This window comes from Eptatretus burgeri, chromosome 5, assembly GCF_056783735.1.
Source record: "Eptatretus burgeri isolate ZD-2024b chromosome 5, Ebu_testis_v1, whole genome shotgun sequence".
Classification (NCBI taxonomy): Eukaryota; Metazoa; Chordata; class Myxini; order Myxiniformes; family Myxinidae; genus Eptatretus; species Eptatretus burgeri.
This window is the reverse complement of record NC_140965.1, coordinates 80233230-80257194: the sequence shown is the minus strand read 5'-3', so window position 1 is coordinate 80257194 and position 23965 is coordinate 80233230. Positions and strand designations below refer to the sequence as shown.

The following is a 23965-nucleotide window of genomic DNA, read 5'->3' as shown; positions in this document are numbered from 1 at the left end:
ATATCCCTTATGGGATTTTTCATTCAAATCCACTCAAGTTTAAGGCCAACAGGGGACGCAAATTTCCACTTTGCCCCGGGCACTGTTCAACTCCGCTACGCCAAGCTGTTTGGGTTGGGGGTTAGGGTTAGGGTTAGTGTGAGGGTTAGGGTTAGGGTTAGCTACCCTAACATTAACCCTAACAGCTAACCCTGACCCGAACAGCTCACCCTAAACCTAACCCAAACAGCTAACCCTAACCCTAACCCTAACCGCAAAACCGAACCGCCAACCCTAACTCTAACTGCAACCCTAACCCTAACCGCTAACTCTAACCGCTAACCCAAACCCTAACCCTAACCGCTAACCGCTAACCGCTTACCGCTAACAGCTATTCAGGAAATTTGCAAGAAAGCCCGGGCAACGCCAGGCTTTATTGCGAGCCCGGGCAACGCCGGCATTACTACTATTATAGACAGAAACTGTTACGACTGTGGAAATTTGCAATACACCAGAAAGGTCCTCAGGTTCGATACATCGATAAGTTCATGTGTCGTTTGTCAACACCCGTTGTTTCGAGGGAGTATGTGTGATTCATTCAGGCTGCGACGCTTTGAGTTAGCCATTTTTCTTTACCTGTCATTATTTTGGAACAACCATGCCATCTCAACAACCACGCCATCTCAACAACCATGCCATCCACTACACAAAGTCACTAAAGGAGCAAAGAAACCAGCCCGACCCCAATTTCTCCTCCGGAAAACAAGTTTGACGGTTCGAACCCAACTCCCGCCCCAATTTCTCTGGAATGTTCCTCCCCCCACCCACGCGCCACGAATGGTGGGGCGGGCGCAGGAGAAATAAAAGGGCAAGAGTGGCGCCTGGAAAAGCGGGCGCGGATAGCAGAGACTTGGGGCAGTCGTGTGGAAGTCTTGGTCGTCGTCGTCGTGGTCGTGGTCTTGGTCCAAGTCTTCGTCATACACAGACTTGCAGCAGTCGTGTTATGTGGAAGTCTTGGTCCAAGTCTCTCGTGGTCCAAGTCTTCGTTGTCGACAGACTTGGGGCAGTCGGGTGGAAGTCTTATCCTAGTGGTCGTGGGGAGAAGGCATCACGACCTGCCCACCGTTTCAAGGCCCGAGATTAGGCGTGGCTACGCTAGTTGCCGTGGGGACGAGACATCGCGACCCACCCACCGTCGCACCACGAGGGTACGTGTAAAACCCTTCAGTATCGTGGGTCTTTTTGGTCATCCACGGCCCACGAGCATAAAGGTTTATGGACCCCGTCTACCCCCTTGCCTGTGAGGGAGGTCTTTCTTTGTTTTTGTCTGCATGCTGTGGCGCCGTGTCCTGCCAAGTAGAAACTGTGTAAGGGCTTGTAAATAATAATTATAGTCGGTCGTATTGCTTTTGCATTCTACTTGTTGCTTGTATATTGCATGATTCCTTGCTTGTGTTGTGTGTGCAATATGTGCTTTGCAATAAAAGTGCTTGTGTGACATGTATCCCGTTCGTCGGCTTTTTCCCATTGAAAGTGCCATCTTGCATCACGGAAGGGATTGGTCGTCGGTTTCGACATCCAGTTAATAATCTGAACCGTCGAGGTCGGCGACAACTCCGTTCGGTTATCCCTGCAGCACTGAACGAGCCGCTTAAGCGGTTCATGTCTGGAGTCGACCTGCGGCGTGGTACAACTCCTCGGTATGCTACCCGCGCGGGTACTTAGGTATATCGACATTCGGCGATTCACCCTATTTCGCGCGGGTAGAATGCGGACTGGGTTGTGGTGAGGTTAAACCCCACCCCTGGCAAGCTCCTTGGCGGTAGTTGCAAGAGGGTCACGACTGCATTGTCCGTTCCGGTGGGCGACGTGTCACGATTTGAGTTCCGTGGCCGATCGCAAGCCGGGCTGGACGAAATTCGTAACAATATACACACACACACACACACACACACACACACACACACACACACACACACACACACACACACACACACACACACACACACACACACACACACACACACACATAAATGTACACACGCTTTTGTCTCGCTGTCTGTCTGACTGCCTTTCTTCGTTCCTCGTGCACGGCCACATCTTGTTAGTTGTGAGCTCCAAACTTGGGGAACAAATACAATGTTGTGTGTGGGAAAGCATGGGCTATGTGGCCACAGCTTCACACAGGGGCGTGTGGGGCAAAGGGGGGGGGCGTAAATTCTCAATGTAAACGTGTTCCTTGTGCACAAAATGCTGTCATCTCAAAAGATCTGTAAGACGCGAAAGACCCACAAGAACCATGAGACCCCTGAAGACCCTGAAGACGCCTTTTATCTTTGAGACCCTAAGGACACCTTTTAGACCCTGACGTGGATTTTTTAACCCACCTTGTTGTGATCGTTTTCCTCCTGAAGGATTCTAACTGGCCAATTGTGGAATCCTATTTGACTTCAGACAGAGTTTATCGTTTGTCCGATTTGATTATAAAATCCTTCAAAAACCATATCGACACTGATAAAACTGATGTCCACATAAGTCCTTCCTTGTGAAACAATTTATTTTCTAATTATACACCAAACACTTCTCACCCTCGGAAAATGAACGAAAGAATCCCCATTGATTGCAAGATTATTTGGTTCTATTTCATTTATTCTTACTTTAGTTAACAGTTAGACCAACCCGATTCAATTCACTTCTGCAATACATCAGAGAGTTTTATTCTAACTTGGTATTTGGTCAGTTCTAAGGAGTGCAAGCCACTGAGATACTTTTCTTCCTCACCTGCTTGCACTGAAAACAATTTACCTTTCAAAGCGTTTTATACTTTCATGACAGAGACGTTGGGGGATATTCACCCAGACTGTAGACGTGTCCTTTCGACGAAAAGCCACTTCGTACAGTTTCTCACAAAGGTTCATTTATCAGCTCGGTCACTCTGCTCCAGAACAACACATTTCTTATCATTGAGGGCAAAAGTCTTTTGGCCAGAGATGACAGCCAATTCAACTTGCAGCATAAAAGTTACATTTCTGAAACTCCTTTTGTTACAATTTAAAATACATTCACATAAATTTTTCCACCACAACCCCAAAGAAGTTTTCTTCCTGTTTCTCCTCCCAGTCTACAAATTTCTCCACATTTTTTTCATGAAGTCGAACCAGACATAAGCATTCCGACACGACATACAAAACTTTATTGCCAAAAAAATTAAAAACATACAAACAAACATGAAAAATATATTTTTACTTTCTCCCTCTCTTATCATCCTCTGTTATTTCTCTGCTCCATCTCCATTGTGAAATGTTATTGTCATTTGGATTAATTCAAAGCAAACAACAGTGTCCAACGTATGCAAGAGACTTGCTGAACACCTTTTTAACGTAATTTCGCCCGTCACACAATGAAAACGGCAATCAGAAAGTGGGGATTGATGGATACAAAATGGCGTCGATGACCCACGTCACCAGAATTATTTTGGGACTCGTCACGCTGCTGTTGCGAGTGCATCAGACGATACACCCAATTCCATTTGGACAACAGAGAGTGAAACACCAGAGAGAGGGAGTGGTGTGAGCAACAAAACTTCATTGCACTCATTTTGCTTCCGTTCTTACTCATCTCCTTGATCTCACCCTCAACTATTCCCACCAGTTCTGTAACTCACACTCTCACTCGTGTCCATCTCGAGAAACAAAAACATATGGACACGTGGGTGATGAAAAAGAAAGTTTAGACCAGTGTTTTAAAAGTTAATGTCAGAAGTGGGATTCGAACCCACGACTCAATGTGGAGACCAGAACACCCGACCATGTCAGTGCATGGAAAGCTGGAAAGCCTTGAGTCTGGTGCCTTAGACCGCTCAGCCATTCTGACACCTGGTGGAAAGATGTTATTAAACCTTTAGTGTAAACGTCATGGCCATATTCTCACGACTGCACCACACCACAAAACTTCTTCGGAGGGTGTGGAACTGTGGATGAATGTCCAATGTAAGATCTCTTTCAACCACAATGGATTTGTGTAAGGTTTTTAATGCACAAAATGATCTTCCCCTTTCGAGGGTTATCCCAAAACTGAGGTTGAAGAAGTTGGACCATTGTGTGCCGAAAGCTCGATCATCCACATGACCTTCCTGCCCTGGTTGAGAGCTGCATTCAAAGAAGAACCTCGTGAGGGAGGAGGGATCAGTGACCTGTCCAGTTTGTTCATCACAACGTTGGAAATGTAAAGCTGTGTATTTACAGTGAAGTTATATGCATTTACACGATAGTACTGTATCATGTGGGACCACCATCAAAAGGGTTTCATGTTTACCTCCACCACGGAAGGTGAAGGTGATTATGTTTTCCCCCATCTCTGTCTGTCTGTTTGTTGCCTCCAGGTCACAATTTAAAACTGATCTTCACCACATGGTGGAGTTTTTGGTCATGAAGAAGCCGATTGTTTTTGAGGAGAAAAGGTCAAAAGGTCAACATATGTCAAATGTCAACAAATCAGGGGGTGTTTCGAGAATCTTCAATTTTCATCCGTTTTGACTTGAAATTTGAAGAGGATTTATATTTCCGGTCGCTGAATTAAACCAGCATATTATTTTTGAGGTTAACATAAACCAATGGTCAACATAGCCCCAAGGTCAACAACTCAGGTGGTATTTGTAAAATCCTCAATTTTCATCCGATTGACTTGAAATTTGAAGACAATATATATTACAGGTGAATTGTTTCAACGAGCCAATTATTGAGGCCAACGTGGACCAAAAGGTCAAAATAGGCCGAAGGTCAACAATTAAGTTGGTGTTTCTAAAATCCTCAATTTTCATCTGATCTTGGAGAAACTTGAAAATTGAAGAGAATTTGCATATCAGCTCACTGAAGTCAATCACCTATTAATTTTGAGGGAAAAAGGCCAAAATATCAAAACAGGCCAAAAGGTTAATTTGGGCCGAATTTCTAAAATCCTCATTTTTCATCCCATTGACTTGATATTTGAAGAGGAGTTAAATATTTGTTCATTGAATTCAACCACCTATTATTTTTGAGGTCAAATTTGTTTTTTGGATTTTGCAAGTGTCAGGATCTGCATGACGTCTTCTTCTTTGTTTGTCTGTTTGTTTGTGTCAGGATATCTCAAATAGTTGGACACGGATTCGGACGCAACTTGGGGGTCATATTTAATGTGTGGCAACGAAGAATTGATTCAATTTTGGTGAAGATCCGATTCTGGATCCGGATCTGATAATTTCTGAAGTGATTCTTGACCATTGAGAAATCGGGCCAAAAACGATATTTTCGCATGGGGTTTCAAAAATATATTGGGTTCGATGTGTTCTCATGGATCAGGCATTATGTGGAAGAGTATGCACTCTACCGAGTCGTCCACCGAGTGTCCTTCTACTATTTAATGTTTTCACAAAACGTCGTTTTCATTGTAACATGCGTGTTTGTGTGTGTGTGTGTGTGTGTGTGTGTGTGTGTGTGTGTGTGTGTGTGTGTGTGTGTGTGTGTGTGTGTGTGTGTGTGTGCGTGTGTGTGCGTGCGCGTGTGTGCACATATATTTTTTCTTTTTTTATACGTGTATATACACATCTATATTGTTACGTCAATGGGTACCAAGTGTATTATGAGAGGGTTTAATCACTGTTTGTCCTCGGAAGAGCCGGACCTGGGGCCACCACCCACATTAAATTTGTGGAACGTTGGATTACTTTTGAACCACGAACGCCACCCAGTTAACCACGAGTTCCAGTGTCCACCGTATAAATATTCCGTTTCACTTGAGGTCACGTGGTTGCCTGAATGGGGAGTGCGCCCTCCTCAAAGCACCAATCTTATCTTGATTAGATCTTAATTAGGGCAGCCGAGCGTTTAACCGCTGGTGCGTGACGACGATTATTTAAAAAAAAAAAAAAATTTTGTATCCCTTGGTCGAGGCTCATATGAGAGCTAACACACAACTCACAGCAAGGAGGCATGAGACAAGAGGGGCGGGAGTGGAAGGGACAAAACAGTGGGGAACAGACACATTAGGTGAACTGTGGAAGGGAGAGGGATGGGGATGGGACGGGGAACATGGCGAAGAGAAGATGGACATTTCAGGGACTTTCAGGAAGGAAAGCAGGAGAAATGAAGGAAGTGGGCTTGGGTGGATTATCGGGGGTAGAAAAGATCGAGGATTTGGATGGGGGTAGATAAGAGGTGGTGGTGAACAGCTGTTTTGAAAGTCTGGAGGGAAGAATGGGAAAGAATAGAGTGAGGAAGTTTATTCCAAAGGCGGGAAAAAGAGGAATGAAAGAGTGAAGATGAGCAGTGATTTGTGATTTTGGTAGTTTTACCAGAAGGGGGTTGTTGGCGGACCTTGAGCGCCCTGTGGAAATGTGGGGGAGACAAATCGCAGAGAGAGCAGGGGGGCAAGGCTGGAGAGGAGTCGGTAGAAGACAGAAAGACCACCGACCAACCTGTGGTGATTGAGTGAGCGGCCCAAAGACTCAGCTTCATTGCGGGAGATGCCAATGATCTTAAATGCCCTGGTTTCGACAGCGTGAAGCCGAGAAAGGTGGGAGGCAGGAGCACCAGCCCAGAGGGGAGAGCAGTACTCCATCAGGCTACGGACAAAAGCTTTGTAAGTGGTCAGGAGCTCAAGAGGGGCGAGGAAGGACTTAGCACAACGGAGGATTCCCAGTCGGCGACTGGCTTTTGAGGCGAGGTTGGAAATGTGACTTTCCCAGGAAAGGTCATGGCAGATAGTGAGACCTCGAAGCTTGAAAGAAAAGACTTCTTCCAGAGGATTGTTGAGAAAGTGGATGGGGGGGGGTTTGTAAACGGTCCTTTCGAAGAGACATAGTGAGAGTGTGAGATTTGTCTGGATTGAAAGACATGTTCCACGTGTTGGACCAGTTTGTGATTTTATCCCGATCTGCAGTGAGCGAAGAAGCTGCTGCTTGCCGGTCTGAGGGATGACAGATGGTACGGCAGAGGGTGGAGTCGTCGGCAAAGAGAAATAGAGGATTTTCCAGAGAGTCCGAGAGATCATTGATGAAAACCAGAAAAGGAACAGGGCCCAGAACGCTACCTTGAGGAACTCCAGCCTGCACAGGAAGAGGCGATGAAAGAACTCCATTTAGGGCCACACATTGACTGCGACAGGAGAGGAAGTCTGCGAGCCATGAGTGGAGATGGCCTTGAATACCATGGGAAGAGAGTTTGGTGAGTAGGGCAGGGTGCCAGACTGTGTCAAAAGCACGTGATATGTCCAGGGATACGGCTCGGATTTCCTGTCTGGCATTGAGGACCTCCATCCATTGATGGGAGAGCAGAAGCAGCATATCCAGGGTAGAGTGACCTGGTCTGAAACCAAATTGATGATTGGAAATCAAGCCATTGGAGAAGAGGAAGGATTTCATGTCTGAAGCGATGATGGATTCCATCACCTTGCTGATGATTGGGAGAAGGCTGATTGGTCTATAGTTACAGGGATCTGTTTTTGCACCTTTTTATGCAGGGCAGTGATGTTAGCAGATTTCCAAGCAGATGGCAGATGACCTTGGGCAAATGAGAGGGTGAATAGAACAGAGAGAGGGTGAGCAAGAGCAGAAGAGCAGGCTTTGAGGACATGTGGGCTGATGCCGTCTGGACCGGTTGCAGAATCTGACTCGAGGTTTGAAAGCAAGCTCTCCACCTTGTCAGGAGAAAAGGATACAGAGTCCAGGGACAGTTGGGTGCGACTGGGTAAAGTGGGTAGAGATAGTGATGGGTTTAGGACACAAGATTTAGCTGCAAACACAGAGTTTAGACATTCAGCTTTATCACGTGTGGAATCAGCAGTGCGGCCATTTGAGGTAAGGGAGGGGATGGAGGGGGAACATACACCAGAAACAGATTTGATTAAACGCCACCAGGATTGTGAGGAGGGAGAGAGGTTTGAGAGTTCAGACTTGAGATGAGAAAGATGTTGTTTTCTGGCTCTCCTGAGGGTAGATACACACTTGTTCTGGGCTTTGTGGAAAGAACTGAGATTGCCCTCAGTTGGGTTTGCCTTCCATGAGGCAAAGGCAAGTTGTTTCAGGACAACTGCCTCGCCACAAGCTTCAGTAAACCAAGGGCGGGAGGAAGGGTAAGACAACTGAACACGAGAGGGGATAAATCTGTGCATGAGGGAGAGCAAGTTTCTTTGAAAGAATTCCTAGGATGAGTTGATGTTTGAGAAAGTAGTGATAGGAGACCAGTCTGTAAGTTTGATGGCTGCTCGGACACCCTGCCAGTCGGCTTGAGTGAAATGCCAGACTCGACGGCGGTGAGGTGGTTCTCTGATAACAGCCAGAGAGATGTCCACTTTGACAAGGACGTGGTCAGAAGAACCAATTGGAGCGAAGGAAGAGCAGCAGATATTGTCAGGGAAAATTTGTCAAAATCAGATCCAGAAGAGATGGAGTACCATTGGTTGAGATCCGGGTCGGGAAGTTGACCGATTGAGTCAGTCCCAATGAGTCGCAGAAAGCTTTTGCTGAGATGCCATGGCAGGTGAGAGAGGTACCCACACCTAGCCAACTGGCGTGATGACAATTGAAGTCACCACATAAGAGGAAGAGAGAGTTTGGATGAGAAGATAGAAGATGGTCCATGTTTTCGGATGGTGAGGTGTAGATGGGGTCATCACTGTTCGGTGGACGGTACAGGACACATATAAACATGAGGTGGGAGTGGAGGGGAAGCCGAAGCCAGAGGTATTCCTGGGGGTGTGGGGGAATGAGAGCAGTGCATGGAGAGTGAGGAATAGAGTCTTTGATGAAGAGAGCAACACCTCCACCAGGACGAGGCTCAGGTCTGTCATACCGTAAGAGGGAGTAACCAGGGAGAGATACTTGGGAGTCAGACACATCTTGGGAGAGGAAAGTTTCTGTTAGGCAGATAATGTCTGGTTTGTCAGTGGCAACCTGTATGGAAAGATCTGAAAGGTTTGAGCGAAGGCCCCGGATATTTGAGGTCCACACTTTTAATGGAGAGGAAGGGGAGGAGGCTTTGGGTGCAGGAGGTGGAGGGGGAGGGGGAGGGTAGGACAAGGGACGAGGGGGGCAGGTAAGGAGGGTTGCTGAAGGAGTGTGGGGTATTGCAGAATAGCGAGGGGAGGGGGCCGAATGAGGAGAAAAGGCTCTGTGGTGCTGGGAGAGAGGGGGGGAAGCGAGACAAGGAAGAAGGCAGTTGAGGATTTGAGGAGGTGGAGTGAAGAGATGGAGGTGAGAGGGCAGTGGAGGGAGGCAGGTTGGTGGATGAGAGGGGGGCAACTTTGAGAAGGAAGAGTGAGGTGGATGAAAGGTGGGAGAAAGGTGAGGGGGAATTTTTGAGAGAGGTGAGAGGGAGGCTTGGAGGGAGAAGAGTGGGATGGTTGCTTTGAGAGTGAGAGTGAGGGGTGAGTGGGGTGAGTTGGCACTGAAGTTGGAAAAAAAGAATGGTTGATGGAAAGCGAGCATTCATGGCAAACTGTGGTTTTTAAAAGTTTTAGGTCAGAGATGTGATTTAACACAATCCTTGATGGATGCAATGAAGGCTAATTCAGAGCATGGAGAGAAGAAGCGCTGTAATGGTTGGATTTTTTTAGGCAAGGAATGAAGGAGAGGTCGAAATGAGAGCAGTCTGTTAAAATAGCAGAAGAGTAGTGCATTGTGAAACAGTAAAGAGTACCACGTGTGTGAGAGAGGAAGATGAAGCATTATAAGATCGTTTTTGTAGTTAAAAATAATGTATGAGAGAGTTCAACAGATTAGGTCATGGAAGTGTAAAAAAAAAAATCAAGGAAGAAGACGAGGAGGAGGTTAAGAGGAAAAAAGAAGAAGCAGAATCAGGAGATTATTGGTGAAGTCGTGTGGTAATTACCTCCCAGTCTATCGAGGTTCAGACAATGCTGGATCAATTGAAGGAACGCACAAGGACGGACAGGTTGGAACGAAAACAAATAATTTATTCACAAGAAAATAAATAGATAAAAGGAACTTTTTATTTTCGTGAGTTAAAAATAAATACATACAAAATCAATCAAAATGATCGCAAGCAAATAAATAATTAATCAGGCAAAATCAATGACAGTGAAAGGAAAAGAGACAAAGAGCAGATGCTTATCGGGGATTGACTTAATTTACAACTAAACACACACAAGGGTACTCAGCAGATCATTGGGGGGGAAGAAACCGTCTTGTTCACCAAAGAGAAGTCATCCGTCAAACAAAAACGTCCTGAAATGTGTGAGCGTGCCTTGTCTGTTGCCAGCACCCAGCCTTGCCGTGCACCCACTCGCAAACAGGCTTAAACGCCAGTCGACGTCACCCCCAAGAAACAGGAACGCCAGGAGCAACCGTCTGACTGGAACCGAGGAAGCAGCCATCTGATTGGAACCGACGAAGAAACCGTCTGACTGGAACTGATGAAACAACCATCTGACTGGCAAGGATGAAGCCACCATCTGATTGGAACGAAGAAGCAGCCACCTGACTGGAACGACTAAGCGAACGTCTGACTGGAATGATGAAGCGACCATCTGACTGGAAAAGATGAAGCAACCATCTGACTGGAACAATGAAGCGACCATCTGATTGGAATGATGAAGCGACCATCTGACTGGAACGACGAAGCGACCATCTGATTGGAACGATGAAGCGAAGATCTGACTGGAATGAGGAAGCGACCGTCTGACGAGAACGACGAAGCGATTGTCTGACTGGAACGGATGAAGCAACCGCCCGACTAGAACGAAGAAGCAGCCGTCTGACTGGAACGACGAAGCAACCGTCTGATTAGAACGATGAAGTGACCGTCGGACTGGAACGATGAAGCGACCATCTGACTGGAATGATGAAGCGACGATCTGACTGGAACGACGAAGCGACCATCGGATTGGAACGATGAAGCAACCATCTGACTGGAAAGATGAAGCGAAGATCTGACTGGAATGATGAAGCAAATGTCTGACTGGAACGACGAAGCGACTGTCTGACTGGAACGGATGAAGCAACCCTCCGACTCGAACGAAGAAGCCGCCGTCTGACTGGAACGGTGAAGCAGCCATCTGACTGGAACGACTAAGCGACCGTCTGAAAGGAATGATGAAGTGACCATCTGACTGCATCGGATGAAGCAACCGTCTGACTGGAACGATGAGGCAACCATCTGACTGGAACGATGAAGCAACCGTCTGACTGGCACGGATGAAGTGACTGTCTGAATGTAACGATGAAGCAACCATCTGATTGGAACTGACGAAGAAACCGTCTGACTGGAACAGATGAAGCAAACATCTGACTGGCACGGATGAAGCGACCGTTTTCCTGGAACGATGAAGCGGCCGTCTGATTGGAACGAAGAAGCAGCCATCTGACTGGAACGAAGAAGCGACCGTCTGACTGGAATGACGAAGCGATCGTCTGACTGGAACGAAGAAGCGACCATCTGACTGGAATGATGAAGCGACCGTCTGACTGGAACGAAGAAGCGACCGTCTGACTGGCATGGATGAAGCGACCGTCTGACTGGAACGGATGAATGGACCATCTGACTGGAATGATGAAGCAACGGTCTGACTGGCACTGATGAGTCAACCGTCTAACTGGAACGATAAAGCGACTGTCTGACTGGAATGACGAAGCGACCGTGTGACTGGAATGATGAAGCAAGCGTCTGACTGGAACGGATGAGGCAACCGTCTGACTGGAACGATGACGCGACCGTCTGATTGGAACGATGAAGCGACCTTCTGATTGGAACGATGAAGCGACCCGTCTGACTGGCACGAATGAGGCAACCGTCTGACTGGAACGATGAAGCGACCGTGTGACTGGAATGATGAAGCTGTCAGAATCGCAAACTGCCATCGCCAAATGACTAACGAACTGACTCGTTGTCGAATGACTCTCCAAGTCACTCGTTGTCGACTGAACTGCACGTTCTCGCGTGCCCCCGTCTGACTGGATTTGACTAACTGACGCCACTGACTGACAAACTGACTCGTCGACTTATCTGTGCACGTGCACCACCCGCCAAAAATGGACCTCTCCATATTTTAATAGGCGGCCTGTCTCGGCAGCACAGACTCTCCACAAATCCACCCGTCCCCACTTGCGAATCATTAACGTGACACCTGCACGTCCCGTTGTTATTCCTCGCTCATGATGTCATGTCTCTGATGCTGGTCTTCGCAAAAAGCTGCCGTTTGTCAGAATTACTGAGAACGAACGTGAAGCGCTCATAAAACGTCAATAACAATTTTCCCTCATTATTCAGCCTGACATGAAAAAAAACAGTTGGCGTCCTTCGAGCTGTGGAACAGGGTGTCCAAGCGTCGAGGGCAAAATGCGGGTGGCGGCGTCAGTGAAAGAAGCTGGTGTCAAGGCACATGATTGTTTCTGTTGTCAAGAGAAAAAGGTTTCCATGAGAGAGAGGATCTCTTCTTCAACCTTCTCAACGCATCACATTTAGAATCCCACTGGACATGGGGATATGTCTATCCTGGACATGCAATGAGGAAAATAACTATCTGAGGACCTGGATGTTGGAATGCAGTCGTCGTATCAGATTCTGAAATCCGTAACAACATATATATCTATATATATATATATATATATATATATATATATATATATATATATATATATATATATATATATATATATATATATATATATATATATATATATATATATATATACATATATAAAAACTGTTACGGCTGTGGAAATTTGCAATACACCAGAAAGGTCCTCAGGTGAGATATATCGATAAGTTCATGTGTAGTTAGTCCACACCCGTTGTTTTGAGGGAATATGTGTGATTCATCCAGGCTGCGACGCTTTGAGTTTGCCATTTTTCTTTACCTGTCGTTATTTTGGAACAACCACTCCATCTCAACAACCACGCCATCTCAACAACCACGCCATCCACACCACAAAGTCACTAAAGCAGCAACAAAACCAGCCCCACCCCAATTTCTCCTCCGGTAAACAAGTTTGACGGTTGGAACCCAACTCCCACCCCAATTTTTCTGGAATGCTCCCCCCCCCCCACCCACGCGCCGTGAAGGGCAGGGCTGGCGCAGGAGTAATAAATGGGCAAGAGTAGCGCCTGGAAAAGCGGGCGCGGATAGCAGAGACTTGGGGCAGTCGTGTGGAAGTCTTGGTCGTCATGGTCTTGGTCCAAGTCTTCGTCTTAGACAGACTTGGGGCAGTCGTGTGGAAGTCTTGGTCCAAGTCTGTCGTGGTCGAAGTCTTCGGAGTAGACAGACTTGGGGCATTCGGGTGGAAGTCTTGTCCTCGTGGTCGTGGGGAGAAGGCTTCACGCCCTGCCCACCGTTGCAAGGCCCGAGATCAGGCGCGGCTGTCCTAGTGGCCGTGGAGAGAAAGCGTCACGCCCTGCCCACCGTTGCAAGGCCCGAGATCAGGCGCGGCTACGCTAGTTGCCGTTGGGACGAGACGTCGCGACCCACCCACCGTCGCATCACGAGTGTGCAGGTAAGACCCTTCGGTCTCGTGGGCCTTTTCGGTCATCCACGGCCCACGACCATAAAGGTCTACGGACCCCGTCGACCCCCTTGCCTGTGAGGGAGGTCTTTCTTTGTTTTTGTCTGCATGCTGTGGCGCCGTGTCCTGCCAAGTCGAAACTGTGTAAGTGCTTGTAAATAATAATTATAGTCAGTCGTATTGCTTTTGCATTCTATTTGTTGCTTGTATATTGCATGATTCCTTGCTTGTGTTGTGTGTGCAATATGTGCTTTGCAATAAAAGTGCTTGTGTGAAATGTATCCCGTTCGTCGGCTTTTTCCCATTGAAAGTGCCATCTTGCATCACGGAAGGGATTGGTCGTCGGTTTCGACATCCAGTAAATAATCTGAACCGTCGAGGTCGTCGACAACTCCGTTCGGTTATCCCTGCAGCACGGAACGAGCCGCTTAAGCGGTTCGTGTCTGGAGTCGACCTGCGGCGTGGTACAACTCCTCGGTATGCTACCCGCGCGGGTACTTAGGTATATCGACATTCGGCGATTCACCCTATTTCGCGCGGGTAGAATGCGGACTGGGTTGTGGTGAGGTTAAACCCCACCCCTGGCAAGCTCCTTGGCGGTAGTTGCAAGAGGGTCATGACTGCATTGTCCGTTCCGGTGGGCGACGTGTCGCGATTTGAGTTCCGTGGCCGATCGCAAGCCGGGCTGGCCGAAATTCGTAACAATATATACACACACACACACACACACACACACACACACACACACACACACACACACACACACACACACACACACACACACACACACACACACACACACAAACAAATGTACAGACGCTATTGTCTCGCTGTCTGTCTGACTGCCTTTCTTCGTTCCTCGTGCACGGCCACATCTTGTTAGTTGCGAGCTCCAAACTTGGGGAAAAAATACAATGTTGTGTGTGGGAAAGCATGGGCTGTGTGGCCACAGCTTCACACAGGGGCGTGTTGGGCAAAGTGGGGGGGGGGTCGTAAATTCTCAATGTAAATGTGTTCCGTGTGCACAAAATCCTGTCGTCTCAAAAGATCTGTCAGACGCGAAAGACCCACAAGCACCATGAGACCCCTGAAGACGCTGAAGAACCCCTTTTATCTTTGAAACCCTAAGGACACCTTTAAAACCCTGACGTGGATTTTTTAACCCACCTTGTGATCGTTGTCCTCCTGAAGGATTCCAACTGGCCGATTGTGGAATCCTATTTGACTACAGACAGAGTTTTACGTTTGTCCGATTTGATTATAAAATCCTAAAAAACCCTATCGACACTGATAAAACTGATGTCCACACAAGTCCTTCCTTGTGAAACAATTTATTTTCTAATTATACACCATACACTTCTCACCCTCGGACAATGAACGAAAGAATCCCCATTGATTGCAAGATTATTTGGTTCTATTTCATTTATTCTTACTTAAGTTCACAGTTAGACCAACCCGATTCAATTCACCTCTGCATTACATCAGAGAGTTTTCTTCTAACTTGGTACTTGGTCAGTTCCAAGGAGTACAAGCCACTGAGATACTATACTACCCCACGTGCTTGCACTGAAAACAATTCACCTTTCAAAGCATTTTATACTTTCATGAGAGAGGTTGGGGGATATTCACCCAGAGTGTAGACGTGTCCTTTCGACGAAAAGCCACTTCGTACAGTTTCAAAGCAAAGGTTCATTTATCAGCTCGGTCACTCTGCTCCAGAACAACACATTTCTTATCATTCAGGGCAAAAGTCTTTTGGCCAGAGATGACAGCCAATTCAACTTGCAGCATAAAAGTTACATTTCTGAAACTCCATTTGTTACAATTTAAAATACATTCACTTAAATTTTTCCCCCACAACCCCAAAGAAGTTTTCTTCCTGTTTCTCCTCCCAGTCTACAAATTTCTCCACATTTTTTTCATGAAGTCGAACCAGACATGAGCATTCCGATACGACATACAAAACTTTATTGCCAAAAAAATTAAAAACATACAAACAAACATGAAAAATATATTTTTACTTTCTCCCTCTCTTATCATCCTCTGTTATTTCTCTGCTCCATCTCCATTGTGAAATGTTATTGTCATTTGGATTAATTCAAAGCAAACAACAGTGTCCAACGTATGCAAGAGACTTGCTGAACACCTTTTTAACGTAATTTCGCCCGTCACACAATGAAAACGGCAATCAGAAAGTGGGGATTGATGGATACAAAATGGCGTTGATGACCCACGTCACCAGAATTATTTTGGGACTCGTCACGCTGCTGTTGCGAGTGCATCAGACGATACACCCAATCCCATTTGGACAACAGAGAGTGAAACACCAGAGAGAGGGAGTGGTGTGAGCAACAAAACTTCATTGCACTCATTTTGCTTCCATTCTTACTCATCTCCTTGATCTCACCCTCAACTATTCCCACCAGTTCTGCAACTCACACTCTCGATCGTGTCCATCTCGAGAAACAAAAACATATGGACACGTGGGTGATGAAAAAGAAAGTTTAGACCAGTATTTTAAAAGTTAATGTCAGAAGTGGGATTCGAACCCACGACTCCATGTGGAGACCAGAACACCCAACCATGTCAGTGCATGGAAAGCCAGAAAGCCTTGAGTCTGGCGCCTTAGACCGCTCAGCCATTCTGACACCTGGTGGAAAGGTTTGTTATTAAACCTTTAGTGTAAACGTCATGGCCATATTCTCACGACTGCACCACACCACAAGACTTCTTCGGAGGGTGTGGAACTGTGGATGAATGTCCAATGTAAGATCTCTTTCAACCACAATGGATTTGTGTAAGGTTTTTAATGCACAAAATGATCTTCCCTTTTCGAGGGTTATCCCAAAACTGAGGTTGAAGAAGGTGGACCATTGTGTGCCGCAAGCTCGATCGTCCACATGACCTTCCTGCCCTGGTTGAGAGCTGCATTCAAAGAAGAACCTCGTGAGGGAGGAGGGATCAGTGACCTGTCCAGTTTGTTCATCACAACGATGGAAATGTAAAGCTGTGTACTTACAGTGAAGTTATATACATTTACACGATAGTACTGTATCATGTGGGACCACCATCAAAATGGTTTTTTGTTTACCTCCACCACGGAAGGTGAAGGGGATTATGTTTTCCCCCATCTCTGTCTGTCTGTTTGTTGCCTCCAGGTCACAATTTAAAACCGATCTTCACGAAACTTCACCACATGGTGGAGTTTTTGGTCATGAAGAAGCCGACTGTTTTTGAGGAGAAAATGTCAAAAGGTCAACATATGTCAAATGTCAACAAATCAGGGGGTGTTTCGAAAATCTTCAATTTTCATCCGTTTTGACTTGAAATTTGAAGAGGATTAATATTACCGGTCGCTGAATTAAACCAGCATATTATTTTTGAGGTTAACATAAACCAATGGTCAACATAGCCCCAAGGTCAACAACTGAGGTGGTATTTGTGAAATCCTCAATTTTCATCCGATTGACTTGAAATTTGAAGCCGATATATATTACAGGTGAATTGTTTCAACGAGCCAATTATTTTTGAGGCCAACGTGGACCAAAATTCAACATATGCCGAAGGTCAACAATTAAGTTGGTGTTTCTAAAATCCTCAATTTTCATCTGATCTTGGAGAAACTTGAAAATTGAAGAGAATTTGCATATCAGCTCACTGAAGTCAATCACCTATTAATTTTGAGGGAAAAAGGCCAAAATATCAAAGCAGGCCAAAAGGTTAATTTGGGCCGAATTTCTAAAATCCTCATTTTTCATCCCATTGACTTGATATTTGGAGAGGAGTTACATATTTGGTCATTGAATTCAACCACCTATTATTTTTGAGGTCAAATTTGTTTTTTGGATTTTGCAAGTGTCAGGATCTGCATGACGTCTTCTTCTTTGTTTGTCTGTTTGTTTGTGTCAGGATATCTCAAATAGTTGGAGACGGATTCGGACGAAACTTGGGGGTCATATTTAATGTGTGGCAACGAAGAATTGATTCAATTTTGGTGAAGATCCTATTCTGGATCCGGATCTGATAATTTCTGAAGTGATTCTTGACCATTGAGAAATCGGGCCAAAAACGATATTTTCGCATGGGGTTTCAAAAATATATTGGGTTCGATATGTTCTCATGGATCAGGCATTATGTGGAAGAGTATGCACTCTACCGAGTCGTCTACCGAGTGCCCTTCTAGTATTTAATGTTTTCACAAAACGTCGTTTTCATTGTAACATGCGTGTTTGTGTGTGTGTGTGTGTGTGTGTGTGTGTGTGTGTGTGTGTGTGTGTGTGTGTGTGTGTGTGTGTGTGTGTGTGTGTGTGTGTATGTGTGTGTGTGTGTGTGTGTGTGTGTGTGTGTGTGTGTGTGTGTGTGTGTGTGTGTGTGTGTGTGCGTGTGTGTGCACATATATTTTTTCTTTTTTTATACGTGTATATACACATCTATATTGTTACGTCAATGGGTACCAAGTTTATTATGAGAGGGTTTAATCACTGTTTGTCCTCGGAAGAGCCGGACCTGGGGCCACCACCCACATTAAATTTGTGGAACGTTGGATTACTTTTGAACCACGAACGCCACACAGTTAACTACGAGTTCCAGTGTCCACCGTATAAATATTCCGTTTCACTTGAGGTCACGTGGTTGCCTGAATGGGGAGTGCGCCCTCCTCAAAGCACCAATTAGATCTTAATTAGGGCAGCCGAGCGTTTAACCGCTGGTGCGTGACGACGATTATTGGTGAAGTCGTGTGGTAATTACCTCCCAGTCTATCGAGGTTCAGACAATGCTGGATCAATGGAAGGAACGGACAAGGACGGACAGGTTGGAACGAAAACAATTTATTCACAAGAAAATAAATAGATAAAAGGAACTTTTTATTTTCGTGAGTTAAAAATGAATAAATACAAAATCAATCAAAATGATCGCAAGCAAATAAATCATTAATCAGGCAAAATCAATGACAGTGATAGGAAAAGAGACAAAGAGCAGATGCTTATCGGGGATTGACTTAATTTACAACTAAACACAGACAAGGGTACTCAGCAGATCATTGGGGGTGGGGGGGGGGGGAAGAAACCGTCTTGTTCACCAAAGAGAAGTCATCCATCAAACAAAAACTTCCTGAAATGTGTGAGCGTGCCTTGTCTGTTGCCAGCACCCAGCCTTGCCGTGCACCCACTCGCAAACAGGCTTAAACGCCAGTCGACGTCACCCCCAAGAAACAGGAACGTCAGGAGCAACCGTCAGACTAGAACCGAGGAAGCAGCCATCTGATTGGAACCGACGAAGAAACCGTCTGACTGGAACTGATGAAGCAACCATCTGACTGGCAAGGATGAAGCCACCGTCTGATTGGAACGAAGAAGCAGCCACCTGACTGGAACGACGAAGCGACCGTCTGACTGGAAAAGATGAAGCAACCATCTGACTGGAACAATGAAGCGACCATCTAACTGGAACGACGAAGCGACCATCTGATTGGAACGATGAAGCAACCATCTGACTGGAATGAGGAAGCGACCGTCTGACTAGAACGACGAAGCGACCGTCTGACTGGACGGATGAAGCAACCGTCCGACTAGAACGAAGAAACAGCCGTCTGACTGGAATGACGAAGTGACCGTCTGACTGGAACGGATGAAGCGACCGTCTGACTGAAACAATGAAGCGACCATCTGATTGGAACGATGAAGTGACCGTCGGACAGGAACGATGAAGCAACCATCTGACTGGAAAGATGAAGCGAAGATCTGACTGGAATGAGGAAGCGACCGTCTGACTGGAACGACGAAGCGACCGTATGACTGGAATGGATGAAGCAACTGTCCGACTAGAACGAAGAAGCAGCCGTCTGACTGGAACGGTGAAGCAGCCATCTGACTGGAATGACTAAGCGACCGTCTGACTGGAACGGTGAAGCAGCCGTCTGACTGGAAGGGTGAAGCAGCCGTCTCACTGGAATGACTAAGCGACCGTCTGACTGGAATGATGAGGCAACCATCTGACTGGAACGATGAAGCGACCGTCTGACTGGCACGGATGAAGTGACTGTCTGAATGTAACGATGAAGCAACCGTCTGAATGTAACGATGAAGCAACTGTCTGACTGGAACGACGAAGCAACTGTCTGACTGGAACGATGAGGCAACCATCTGACTGGAACGATGAAGCCACCGTCTGACTGGCACGGATGAAGTGACTCTCTGAATGTAACGATGAAGCAACCGTCTGACTGGAACGGATGAAGCAAACATCTGACTGGCACGGATGAAGCGACCGTCTTCCTGGAACGATGAAGCGGCCATCTGATTGCAACGAAGAAGCAGCCGTCTGACTGGAACGGTGAAGCAGCCGCCTGACTGGAACGAAGAAGCGACGTCTGACTGGAATGACGAAGGGACCGTCTGACTGGAATGACGAAGCGATCGTCTGACTGGAACGAAGAAGCGACCGTCTGACTGGAATGATGAAGCGACCATCTGACTGGAACGAAGAAGCGACCGTCTGACTGGCATGGATGAAGCGACCGTCTGACTGGAACTGATGAATGGACCATCTGACTGGAATGAGGAAGTGACCGGCTGACTGGAATGATGAAGCAACGGTCTGACTGGCACGGATGAGTCAACCGTCTAACTGGAACGATAAAGCGACTGTCTGACTGGAATGACGAAGCGACCGTGTGCCTGGAATGATGAAGCAAGCGTCTGACTGGCAAAGATGAGGCAACCGTCTGACTGGAACGATGAAGCGACCTTCTGATTGGAATGATGAAGCGACCCGTCTGACTGGCACGAATGAGGCAACCGTCTGACTGGAACGATGAAGCGACCGTGTGACTGGAATGATGAAGCTGTCAGAATCGCAAACTGCTATCGCCAAATGACTAACGAACTGACTCGTTGTCGAATGACTCTCCAAGTCACTCGTTGTCGACTGAACTGCACGTTCTCGCGTGCCCCCGTCTGACTGGATTGGACTAACTGACGCCACTGACTCATCGACTTATCTGTGCACGTGCGCCACCCGCCAAAAACGGACCTCTCCATATTTTAATAGGCGGCCTGTCTCGGCAGCAAGACTCTCCACAAATCCACCCGTCCTCACTTGCGAATCATTAACGTGACACCTGCACGTCCCGTTGTTATTCCTCGCTCATGATGTCATGTCTCTGATGCTGGTCTTCGCAAAAAGCTGCCGTTTGTCAGAATTACTGAGAACGAACGTGAAGCGCTCATAAAACGTCAATAACAATTTTCCCTCATTATTCAGCCTGACATGAAAAAAAACAGTTGGCGTCCTTCGAGCTGTGGAACAGGGTGTCCAAGCGTCGAGGGCAAAATGCGGGTGGCGGCGTCGGTGAAAGAAACTGGTGTCAAGGCACATGATTGTTTCTGTTGTCAAGAGACAAAGGTTTCCATGAGAGAGAGGATCTCTTCTTCAACCTTCTCAATGCATCACATTTAGAATCCCACTGGACATGGGGATATGTCTATCCTGGACATGCAATGAGGAAAATAACTATCTGAGGACCTGGATGTTGGAATGCAGTCGTCGGATCAGATTCTGAAATCCGTAACAACATATATATCTATATATATATATATATATATATATATATATATATATATATATATATATATATATATATATATATATATATATATATATATATATATATATATATATATATATATATATATATATAAATACTGTTACGGCTGTGGAAATTTGCAATACACCAGAAAGGTCCTCAGGTGAGATATATCGATAAGTTCATGTGTAGTTAGTCCACACCCGTTGTTTTGAGGGAATATGTGTGATTCATCCAGGCTGCGACGCTTTGAGTTTGCCATTTTTCTTTACCTGTCGTTATTTTGGAACAACCACTCCATCTCAACAACCACGCCATCTCAACAACCACGCCATCTTAACAACCACGCCATCTCAACAACCACGCCATCCACACCACAAAGTCACTAAAGCAGCAACAAAACCAGCCCCACCCCAATTTCTCCTCCGGTAAACAAGTTTGACGGTTGGAACCCAACTCCCACCCCAATTTCTCTGGAATGTTCCTCCCCCCACCCACGCGCCGCGAAGGGCAGGGCGGGCGCAGGAGTAATAAATGGGCAAGAGTAGCGCCTGGAAAAGCGGGCGCAGATAGCAGAGACTTGGGGCAGTCGTGTGGAAGTCTTGGTCGTCGTGGTCTTGGTCCAAGTCTTCATTGTAGACAGACTTGGGGCAGTCGTGTGGAAGTCTTGGTCCAAGTCTGTCGTGGTCGAAGTCTTCGTAGTAGACAGACTTGGGGCATTCGGGTGGAAGTCTTGTCCTCGTGGTCGTGGGGAGAAGGCTTCACGCCCTGCCCACCGTTGCAAGGCCCGAGATCAGGCGCGGCTACGCTAGTTGCCGTTGGGACGAGACGTCGCGACCCACCCACCGTCGCACCACGAGTGTGCGGGTAAGACCCTTCGGTCTCGTGGGCCTTTTCGGTCATCCACGGCCCACGACCATAAAGGTCTACGGACCCCGTCTACCCCCTTGCCTGTGAGGGAGGTCTTTCTTTGTTTTTGTCTGCATGCTGTGGCGCCGTGTCCTGCCAAGTCGAAACTGTGTAAGTGCTTGTAAATAATAATTATAGTCGGTCGTATTGCTTTTGCATTCTATTTGTTGCTTGTATATTGCATGATTCCTTGCTTGTGTTGTGTGTGCAATATGTGCTTTGCAATAAAAGTGCTTGTGTGAGATGTTTCCCGTTCGTCGGCTTTTTCCCATTGAAAGTGCCATCTTGCATCTCGGAAGGGATTGGTCGTCGGTTTCGACATCCAGTAAATAATCTGAACCGTCGAGGTCGGCGACAACTCCGTTCGGTTATCCCTGCAGCACGGAACGAGCCGCTTAAGCGGTTCGTGTCTGGAGTCGACCTGCGGCGTGGTACAACTCCTCGGTATGCTACCCGCGCGGGTACTTAGGTATATCGACATTCGGCGATTCACCCTATTTCGCGCGGGTAGAATGCGGACTGGGTTGTGGTGAGGTTAAACCCCACCTCTGGCAAGCTCCTTGGCGGTAGTTGCAAGAGGGTCATGACTGCATTGTCCGTTCCGGTGGGCGACGTGTCGCGATTTGAGTTCCGTGGGCGATCGCAAGCCGGGCTGGCCGAAATTCGTAACAATATATATACACACACACACACACACACACACACACACACACACACACACACACACACACACACACACACACACACACACACACACACACACACACACACACACACACACACACACACACACAAACAAATGTACAGACGCTATTGTCTCGCTGTCTGTCTGACTGCCTTTCTTCGTTCCTCGTGCACGGCCACATCTTGTTAGTTGCGAGCTCCAAACTTGGGGAAAAAATACAATGTTGTGTGTGGGAAAGCATGGGCTGTGTGGCCACAGCTTCACACAGGGGCGTGTTGGGCAAAGTGGGGGGGGGGGTCGTAAATTCTCAATGTAAATGTGTTCCGTGTGCACAAAATCCTGTCGTCTCAAAAGATCTGTAAGACGCGAAAGACCCACAAGCACCATGAGACCCCTGAAGATGCTGAAGAACCCCTTTTATCTTTGAAACCCTAAGGACACCTTTAAAACCCTGACGTGGATTTTTTAACCCACCTTGTGATCGTTGTCCTCCTGAAGGATTCCAACTGGCCGATTGTGGAATCCTATTTGACTACAGACAGAGTTTTACGTTTGTCCGATTTGATTATAAAATCCTAAAAAAACCCTATCGACACTGATAAAACTGATGTCCACACAAGTCCTTCCTTATGAAACAATTTATTTTCTAATTATACACCATACACTTCTCACCCTCGGACAATGAACGAAAGAATCCCCATTGATTGCAAGATTATTTGGTTCTATTTCATTTATTCTTACTTAAGTTCACAGTTAGACCAACCCGATTCAATTCACCTCTGCATTACATCAGAGAGTTTTCTTCTAACTTGGTACTTGGTCAGTTCCAAGGAGTACAAGCCATTGAGATACTATACTACCCCACGTGCTTGCACTGAAAACAATTCACCTTTCAAAGCATTTTATACTTTCATGAGAGAGGTTGGGGGATATTCACCCAGAGTGTAGACGTGTCCTTTCGACGAAAAGCCACTTCGTACAGTTTCAAAGCAAAGGTTCATTTATCAGCTCGGTCACTCTGCTCCAGAACAACACATTTCTTATCATTCAGGGCAAAAGTCTTTTGGCCAGAGATGACAGCCAATTCAACTTGCAGCATAAAAGTTACATTTCTGAAACTCCATTTGTTACAATTTAAAATACATTCACTTAAATTTTTCCCCCACAACCCCAAAGAAGTTTTCTTCCTGTTTCTCCTCCCAGTCTACAAATTTCTCCACATTTTTTCATGAAGTCGAACCAGCCATGAGCATTCCGATACGACATACAAAACTTTATTGCCAAAAAAATTAAAAACATACAAACAAACATG

At 46.4% G+C, this 23965-nt stretch overlaps 2 non-coding genes across 2 annotated transcripts; both read right to left on the bottom strand.

Annotated features, from left to right (window-relative positions):
• Nucleotides 1–3732: 3732 nt before the first annotated feature.
• TRNAL-CAA (transfer RNA leucine (anticodon CAA)) lies at nt 3733–3852 on the bottom strand. The gene is made up of 2 exons: nt 3815–3852; nt 3733–3778 (listed from the first exon to the last, which is right to left on the bottom strand). It is a non-coding gene; the product is annotated as a tRNA-Leu (tRNA).
• Nucleotides 3853–16002: 12150 nt separating this feature from the next.
• Nucleotides 16003–16122, bottom strand: TRNAL-CAA (transfer RNA leucine (anticodon CAA)). The gene is made up of 2 exons: nt 16085–16122; nt 16003–16048 (listed from the first exon to the last, which is right to left on the bottom strand). It is a non-coding gene; the product is annotated as a tRNA-Leu (tRNA).
• Between the last annotated feature and the right edge of the window lie 7843 nt (nt 16123–23965).